The 9,109-nt window shown below is 37.8% G+C and overlaps 1 pseudogene across 1 annotated transcript; it reads right to left on the reverse strand.

Annotated features, from left to right (window-relative positions):
* Positions 1 to 4,425: 4,425 nt before the first annotated feature.
* Positions 4,426 to 6,571, reverse strand: LOC148417551 (uncharacterized; annotated as a pseudogene). Its single transcript, XR_015866999.1, has 5 exons — positions 6,545 to 6,571; positions 6,467 to 6,483; positions 6,015 to 6,155; positions 5,657 to 5,909; positions 4,426 to 5,555 (listed from the first exon to the last, which is right to left on the reverse strand). The product of XR_015866999.1 is annotated as an uncharacterized LOC148417551 (transcript).
* Between the last annotated feature and the right edge of the window lie 2,538 nt (positions 6,572 to 9,109).

Consider the following 9,109-nt stretch of genomic DNA (forward strand, 5'->3'; position numbering starts at 1 on the left):
GGAGATAATAAAAAAAATACGAAGGAGGCGCACGCATGGTTAACCTTCCTCGTGAGTATGGCCGTAACCGCTCGGCAATCTTCTAAGGGCAAGACTTTCCTTGCCGGGGGACGGACCTCGATCGACAACAAAATTGAGAGGCTTCTTCTATTATGGATTAAAGAGAAGGAAATCGCCGGTGATATGTTCTAGTTTGAGAAAAGTTCCCATTTAAGAAAATAAATAAATAAATTCTGCGGGTTGGTCTCTGCTCCCCTCTGCCTCCACCCAGCTCAAGTCACGTCGCCCCAAAGGTAAATGTCATTTTTCCTTTGTATATGATATTTAATTTAACTGTACTGTAGATTATGTTACTCATTTTTAATATGTGTATAAAGTCATGATGTTTTTACCTAAGGTTTTTGCACGCGTTGCACGCATTCACTAATTAACATAGGTTTGGATTGCCCGTCATACGAGCAGTTCAAGTTACGAGCGTAGCCGCTGAACGGATTAAGTTCGTAACACGGGGGGCCACTGTATTTGTAACAGGTTTCACTTGCCAGGGGATCCTGGCTAACAATTAGCATCCCTGAAAACAAAGGTGATGGGGGGATAAGGACACAACTTGGGCCTTGCCTACACATAGGTTGTCTTGCAAACGGGCATTAAATGTTTCCGTTTTGTCCTATTTGCTATATGTGGCCGGGCTTTTTGTTTTTTGTTGTTTTTTTTTTAAATCAAAATCTAATGTTTCAAAACCTCCAGCCTAAATGGAGATTTGCCCAAGCTTCCGGTTTCGTGGACACGCGTGCTCAGCTTCAATGGGGATTTGCGTCATTGCGCTATTCCTTTTCCCACAGAAGACTTCGGATATTGGTGACCTCAGAGGGAAAGTTCTTTCGAACTGGACAGAATTCGTGACATATCTGCCGCCTAACGACTTGGCATTGCTTGTACATGTATTTGAAACCGCACTATGTGGTTTCATATAGGTGAGACTTTTTTTTTAAATAAACAAACGACGACGATACATGTAGACGACAGGGCGTGGTGGTTATTCCCTTATTTCCTCTCATTATCACGTAAGAAATCATCTCTTTTCCCAAATACATTGTCTTTCATCATTATCAGAAATAACTTTCGTCAGTTGCCATAATGTATGCTTTCAATCAACATTAATTAAATAGACATTCACAATTTATTCGTGTCATACCACATATATTGTATCAATATTTGCTGACCAAAATTACTCCGTTTGGAGCTTTTGTTCTTTTGCCTCTTTTGCCTTGTCAATAAAGTAATGACTATCAGCTGTCACTCAAGCTCATTAACATGTCACACACACATATGTCATGGATGTCGAAACTGTCAAGCGACAGTTGACATGACGTCTCCATTTTTATTTTTCAATTATTTATTGCTGAAACAAAGCAGTGAGTCATCCTGCTTCCTCATATGACTCGTTTTTATTTGCGTGCATTTTTGTGTTGCTTTTATGATGGCACGACCAAAAGAGAGCATGAAGACGACATGGAAACTGTTAGGAGCATAATGCAGTTGCATGTCAGGCGGGTGTGGTGACAAAGGAAATAACGATAAAACGATACTATGGAGGAAACAAAGTGCCAAAATTCAATAGATAAACGTACCATTCAAACATTATATGTTTAATTCTTTAATGACACATTTATTTAATTAATGACATTTATTTAATCAATGACACATTTAATTATTTAATGACACATTTATTTAATTAATGACACATTTAATTATTTAATGACACTTATATTTAATGATAAGCTGTTGCTACGTTTCATCCTTTGCTTATCTGTCAAGCTCGCTCGTCAAAGTTTAATGGGCGGGTCCTAACACCTGATTCAAGCCAAAACAAATCAATTTCAGAGAAGATTGACTTAGAGTGAACTACTCCAATACGTTGGATGGCAAGATAACATTTACATTTATTTGAATGGTCAAACAAAACGACTAAACCCATGGTAGTCTGTCTCAAGGAATATCAAGAAAAATCCTATTGATAATAATAATAATAATAATAATAATAATAATAACTACAACAACATTTGTTCAGCTGAGCGCTTGTTATACCGATTCTTTGCCAGGTTTATTTTCTACATCAATATCTTCGTCATTTTACGCCCGGTAGGAGGCGGAAAATGCTCCGAGATTGGTAGTCATCCCTAATTATAATTAGTCGACGGCGAACAAGAAAAAGTTCAAGACCGAATACATCCTGTGCACGTGCTTGTCCCATTGTTTTGAGAAGTGCAAATTGGCAAAACGTTGCACAGAGTTACTTAGAGAGGCATCAAATTGAATCGAAGAAGCTCTTAACAAAACTCAGCCTCCCATGGCGGCTCAGTTGCAGCAGCAGACACCTGCTACTCCCTCAAGAACACCCGTCCAAGGTAAGCCAAATATCCATTATTATTTCACGTTTGAATTCGTTTTAAAAATATATATGTATTTGGTTGTTTCATTACGACTATCAATTAGGCGAGCATAACGCTCGGTAATTTTGCCGAATGCTGTTCGTTTGCTGGCAGAACCACACCAGTTTGAAAATAAAGGTGCGACATATTTCTCTGTTGCAGCCGAGGTAGCAAGACTCTTTGCGCCATATAATTCCGCTGGAGCGAATATAGTTAAAAGGCCGAGAAGACCAGCATTTCAAATCGGCCAAACAAGTCTGACCACCAGGCAGATAAAGTTCCAGACATGACCTTGAAAGCTCACCTTCTTGCTGCCGGACTTGGGGAGCAAAAAATAAAATTTTCAGGTCAGTAGTTACCATAGCGATACCAAATCCCCCCCCACCCAAGAAAAAAAAAAAAAAAACATCAACAAACAACAATATTGCAAATTTATTCAGAATTTCATTCAAAGTCAATCACATGATAAATTAATATCTGACTCCATCTTAATGTCCATAACATGAATAATGTTTTTTATGTGCTCAGTTGTGAGTGGGCATGAGTAAAGTATGGTTGTCACATCTGAACTGTTTGAAGTATTTCCAAAGCTCCAAAACTGAGGAGGTTTTGAACTTTTAAAGATAGCGGGATTTACTCGCAGAAGAAACCTTGGATTGATTCCGTGTCCAAGCTCTGGATACACACTTGCCTACCTGAAAGAGCCATCAACGATGATCGGACAGGCTACAAATTACATATGTCCACTTCAGCAGGATCTACCATTCCAGCCTTACGTATATTTACAGAGACTCATGTTCAATAGTCAAAGCAATGTTTACTGTTCATTTATAATCATTATTTAAAACTATTTTGTTGTCGTTAGGAGCACTCACAACAGGCCTCTGGACCAGAAGTCCCCTGCCTCAGTTGTGAAAAGGCAGTTCCCTTTTCAGGAATGAAGGTATACAGACTGAGCTGCAATGGGTGGGTGCTTTTTACCATTCTGCAAGATTAGTATATATTATTTTTGTTCCGAAACAAATGTCTCAAGAGTGTCGAGCACACAATCAAGATAATAGGAAGATATTTTGTACATTTCAAGGACATCAACAGAGGAATCAAAAACACATCAAGAGGCAGGCCAAAGTGAAAATGACAGAGAGACAGCCTCAGTCAATGACTGTTCCAGAGAGGCCTGAAACATCAGCGGAGAGTGCAGTCATACCAGGAGTGACTAACACTGAGGCACTGAACCATACGGACACAGAAGAAGGTTTATATCATCACAATAGAATTCCTCTCCAGTTGTGTGTAAAAGAGTCTCATTGAAAAATAACATATGTAGACAAATCTATACTAGCACTATAACACAACTATAGTGTATGTTAAAAATATTGTTTTTCAGAATGTTACATTCAACAAATGGTTGGGTTAAATAAAAAAGCCAACTATAAGTCAAAAAAGGACTGACCCAGTATTTAGGCCAATTTGATATAATTTTCTGAGTTGTTTTGCACAAAAGTAATTTCGAGAACTTAGTCATTCAATGATACACAAGACAGCCTCAAATGGACTTTGGTAAATGGACTTTCACTTATATAGCGCTTTTCTACCTTAGGTACTCAAAGCGCTTTACACTAACTGGTCATTTACCTACTGATGACGCAGCATCAGGAACAACCGGGGGTTCAGTGTCTTGCTCAAGGACACTTAGACATGGTCTTGATGGTCGGGGGATCGAACCCACGGCCTTTCGGCTGGGAGACGACCACTCTACCACTAAGCCATGCCGCCCCTAATCTGGGTTGTTTTAACCAAACCTGAAAATGTGATCAAATAAATATTGGAATTAGTCTTTTTTTTTCCCTTGCTCATAAGTTATTTTGAACCTATTGGTTTGAAAGCTAATTCCTTCCTTTTTTAACTTGGCATTTCATTAATTAAAATGAATCATATATTTATGGATAACGAGTAGATATCTGTTTCATGTAACTTGCAAACTCACAACACGTCTCTCTGACATCTATTACTTTATTTTCATTTTTATTTATTTCTAGAATGGGAGCTTATTAAGGAACCAGCTCAAGCTACCAAGGTTTACATAGAGAGTTTGTGAAGGAAACATGCATTTGGGAAACCACTGAGAATGAAGATAGATGCAAGGGACTCTGATGAGGACAGGGAACGAGAAATGTTTAAATGATAAAAGTTATTGAATGCACTGATCAGGAGGTTTAAGTGACACAAATTCTGTATCAGTGAAACTACACAAATACCATGCAGTTTTTGGCATCTGTTTTATTATCCATCTTTTAAACATTTTTGTATCACTCATCTGAGTGTGAAGAACACAGCATTGATGTTATCCATTCTGTGTACCAGTGACGAGAGTTCATGTATCTTCATTAAAGATACTTAAAGTTCAATTTCTGGAAGTACTGCAGCTGTCAAAAGGTAGCTTCAACCTGAAAGGACGAGGAATATGATCAATTTTGAATTTATAACCGGTGACATGAGGTATTTAGCAGTGATGGGAAAAGAAGGCTTTAAGATGCTTCATGACCCAGTTGTATTTTTTTTTTACTCCTTCTAATGGTACTCTGTTCAACATAGGCTTTGAAACTTCCTGTTTTGAACAGACAATGGAAGCTCCAGCCTTAGTTTTTGAACTACTTATTTTATTTTACTTCCACTAGGTACATCATGCTGACATTTTTAAACCTCTTTCTTTAAGCCAACAGTGGCCATTTAGACTTCTTAAAATGACATAACCTGGGGTGCTGCTTTCTGTGTGTGATAGGCCATTCTCAAAGGTTTTGTCCCCTCTCATAATGAATTCCATATCAAAAAGGTACAACTCTTTCTTTAACCTCAGTAGGATCTGCCATCGGGCCTTGCTCTCTGTAACGTCTCCAGAGTTGTTGTGGTGATTGGTTCCTTTCAGTTCTAAGGCCATGACAGTTCCAAGCATCTTGGAAAGAGTTCAGGCTTTGCTGAATTTGTGGAAGGAAGATCCGGTGCAGTCCAAAAAGATGAACTTCGTTGTCTGGATTCAGTGTTCCCTTTGCTTCAAGTGAAGTGAAGGTCTGATAGAAGAGGTCCAGGGAATGCTGATAAACGTCTCTCCATATCCTTTCAATTCTGTGCTTAGGATAAAATTGGCAATGTATCAAATTATTTCTTAGTGACATTATAAAGAAATACACTCATCTGGTGATATTGTGATCCAAATGTGTATTTACCGCTGGTTATGGACACTTCTGCCTGTGATGTGTGAATTCCTGTCAGTATCCCTGCTCCTGATCATGAACTCTGCCACATCTGCATTCTCTCCCCCTTTATCAGATCTGACTCTTGAAGGCAGCCCATACTGATTAACAGCAGCTATGAAACTTTCTTTGTAAGACTGTACAAGCTCTGTTATTGCCAGCCATAGTCAAATAGACCACTAAACGACTGAATCCATCCACCCCGCCAAGGACAACAAATCTCCACCTGTCAGGCAGTTGTGAACAGACAAAAAAAAAGTTTATGGTAAAGCATATCGTATTCAATATTAACTAGAGAAAGATGTACAGATTACTGAATACGATCACTGACCTGATTAGTATATGGTTCCCATCTATATGCCATAAAGAATTTGGGCCTGGAACAGAATACTGTCGTCGTCTTGAAACATGCAACCTGAGCCGTCTCATTTGAATTCCCTCTGCATCGACTCTGCGTAAAGACTCTTGCAGCCTTGAGATTGACAGAAGGAAAATAAAATTGACCTCTGGGATTTCTTAAGGTATCCTTTTTTGAAGCAATGGTCAGGTTATAAGTAACAAATATACAGTCATGTGTGTAAAACAGTTTCAGTGCAGCAAAGCCAAAGCCTTCAAAATAAAAGTTATTCAACACACGACAGAAACAAATCAAGTTGCTAACTTAAATTTCAGCAGATTGCAGATAAAATCCCAGATGCATGAAATCAGCTAGGCTCCCTAATTGATTTCAAAGAAGCAATACTTTAAAACGAATTAAAACATTGCTCATATCGTTTTACTCACTTGGAACACGCACACCTCTTGCATTCAGATGGCCACGCATGAACTTGTAGCCGGAATTTGGATGTGGACTTCACTTACAATGCGGTCCAGTTCCTTGTCGTTCATCGTTGAAGAGAGATCTCTCTATCTACACAAAATACATTACCGATAATAAAGAAATGTGGCACTAAACGTGGATGAGATTGCTGAATAAGTTGACAACTTGTGAATGTAGTACACTTACCTCAAACTGGCTTGCTTCATGAGTCTCCTGACTGTCCTCTTTGAGACTCCGAACGTCGCTGCAATTTGACTTGTTGATAATCCACAAAGTACGTAATTTTCCAGAACTGCAATTGGTATATCAAACGCCAAACGTCCCGATCCATTTGTGTGTCGTGCTCGGGGACCTGTGAACCTCTACTGTACTTCCTCTAAAATTGCAGTCACTCTTGGGTCAATGTCGGAAACGGAAAGTGCAGAAATAAGTCCAGCAACTTCAATAAATTCCTTCACTTTTCGTTGAATAAAATCGTTTTCTACAGGCCCTGCCTCCACATTTTCAGCAAGGTCTGAAATATCTCGACCTAACTGTCGTGAAAGATCACGAAGGTCCTCTGTCATCGCATCCGCCATGTTTCCAACCTCTTCAGGCCGAAGTAATGGATTGGACATGATTTGAGTTAACGGGCTTTGGGCCCGCCCACTAAATTGACGAGGGAGGTTGACAGATTGCCGAATGACAGATAGAGAAATAGCTGAAAACTGGCCGTGTTTCATACTTTGCTAAACTGTCAACCTCTCCCGTCAAATTTGATGGGTGGGCGGGTCCTAACATCTGATTGGTTACCCTTGCAAGACAAAGCAGGGTAACCAATCAGGTGTAGGACCCGCCCATTAAACTATGACGCGAGAGCTTGACAGATAAGTAAAGGATGAAACGTAGCAACAGCGTGTCATTAAATATAAGTGTCAATAAATAATTAAATGTGTCATTAATTAAATAAATGTGTCATTACATAATTAAATGTCATTAATTAAATAAATGTGTCATAAAATAATTAAATGTCATTAATGAAACAAATGTTTAATTATTTCAATGAAACGTTTAAATTATTTAAACATTTATTTAATTAATGACACTTTTAATTAATTAATGACACTTTTAATTATTTAATGACACACATATTTAATGATTGAATGGTACATTTATTTATTGAATTTTGGCACTTTTGGTCCTCCATACGATACATCGTCCCACTTGGTGATTTTTTTTGACAAGAGAATTGTAGTTGCCGTACTCGGCCCAGTCATGGATGTCGACGCTGCTCACGCGATAGTTGAAATGACAGCTTATTTTTTCTTTCTTTTTTTTCTAAATTCTTTATTACTGATACAATGCAGTACATGGCAATAAATATTTCACGATCCTGTGGGCTACAAACCATCAGATTCAGTACAACACAACATTAAACAAATACTGTAGATTAAAAAAGCGAACTCCCTGTGTCAGTTTGTGGTAGAGGACTGTTTAGGAAGAGTGGGACATCACAGCTCTAATTTCGGACCCGCGCTCATAACATTTACGGCCCTATTGATTCACAAGTTCAAGTCTTAGTTCAATTTGCCCCTCACTACCGGCAACAAATCTAAATAATATATTGTTAAAAATTTTTTTTGCATAGCTACACTCCAAAGACGTTTCCAAAATAAACTTCGTTTCCAAGTGTCAGCGAAAGTAACCCAAGGGCTGACCTCCGTGCACTTGCTCTTCCGGTTTAGCTCTTCCCGTGGGTACCGTGAAGTAAGTAAGTCGTCTAAACTGTTGCGATATTAATATTTGTAATTGTTGTCATATTTAGTCATTATTACTTCAACTTTGTTCGCTAAGTTTTTTCGTCCTATAGTATGCCGACACGTGTGCTACGTGTGCTAATTTGATGACGCATTTGACTAGTTATGTTGCGGTAATATAATGTAGTAACCTGATTGCTTACTAAATGCAATACATCGACCGCCACCATCTTCTACTTTTATGAATAAAACGTTGTTTTCATTATCATTTATTTTAATCATTATTTCATTATTTTTCGTTACGCAATAATGAACAACAACACTAAGTTAGTGGTGTACTTAGTTGTCGTAAAAATAAATGTTGTAATTAACTTTACTTTCTCCAATTAGTGGTGTACTTAGTTGGTGTTAAAAAAAGTAGCCTCTATGTTCTTCCATCACTTTGTTTTCACTATTTTGAGTATTATTTATTACATTATAATTTGTTCATTACGTGTTTGTTCGCTAGTATACTAATGCTACGTGTGCTGTGAAATATATTTAAATTCAGCTATCACTAAATTCCCCTAGAATTTCCCCCACTATTGTTATTATTGTTATTATCGTTATTATTATTTTCACATGCTTGCTTATCTAACGTAATTTTGCTGCCATTATCGTTATCTACAATCTTCTATTTACAGATGTAATTGTATGGCTTTAATAAATATCAGCAAGACAAAATGTAGACGTTCTTTCTCATTCTTTATTAATTACTTACACATCCTTAAGTAATTTGCTGTAAAAACGATTAAACCTAATTATAAAATATTTCGTTCGGTGGAATGTACAGCACATAACTAAATGAAAAAACAGTGCAAAATTAAATGA

The sequence above is a fragment of the Hippichthys cyanospilos genome, chromosome 10, assembly GCF_059441005.1.
Source record: "Hippichthys cyanospilos isolate Australia breed blue-spotted pipefish chromosome 10, RoL_Hcya_1.0, whole genome shotgun sequence".
Lineage (NCBI taxonomy): Eukaryota > Metazoa > Chordata > Actinopteri > Syngnathiformes > Syngnathidae > Hippichthys > Hippichthys cyanospilos.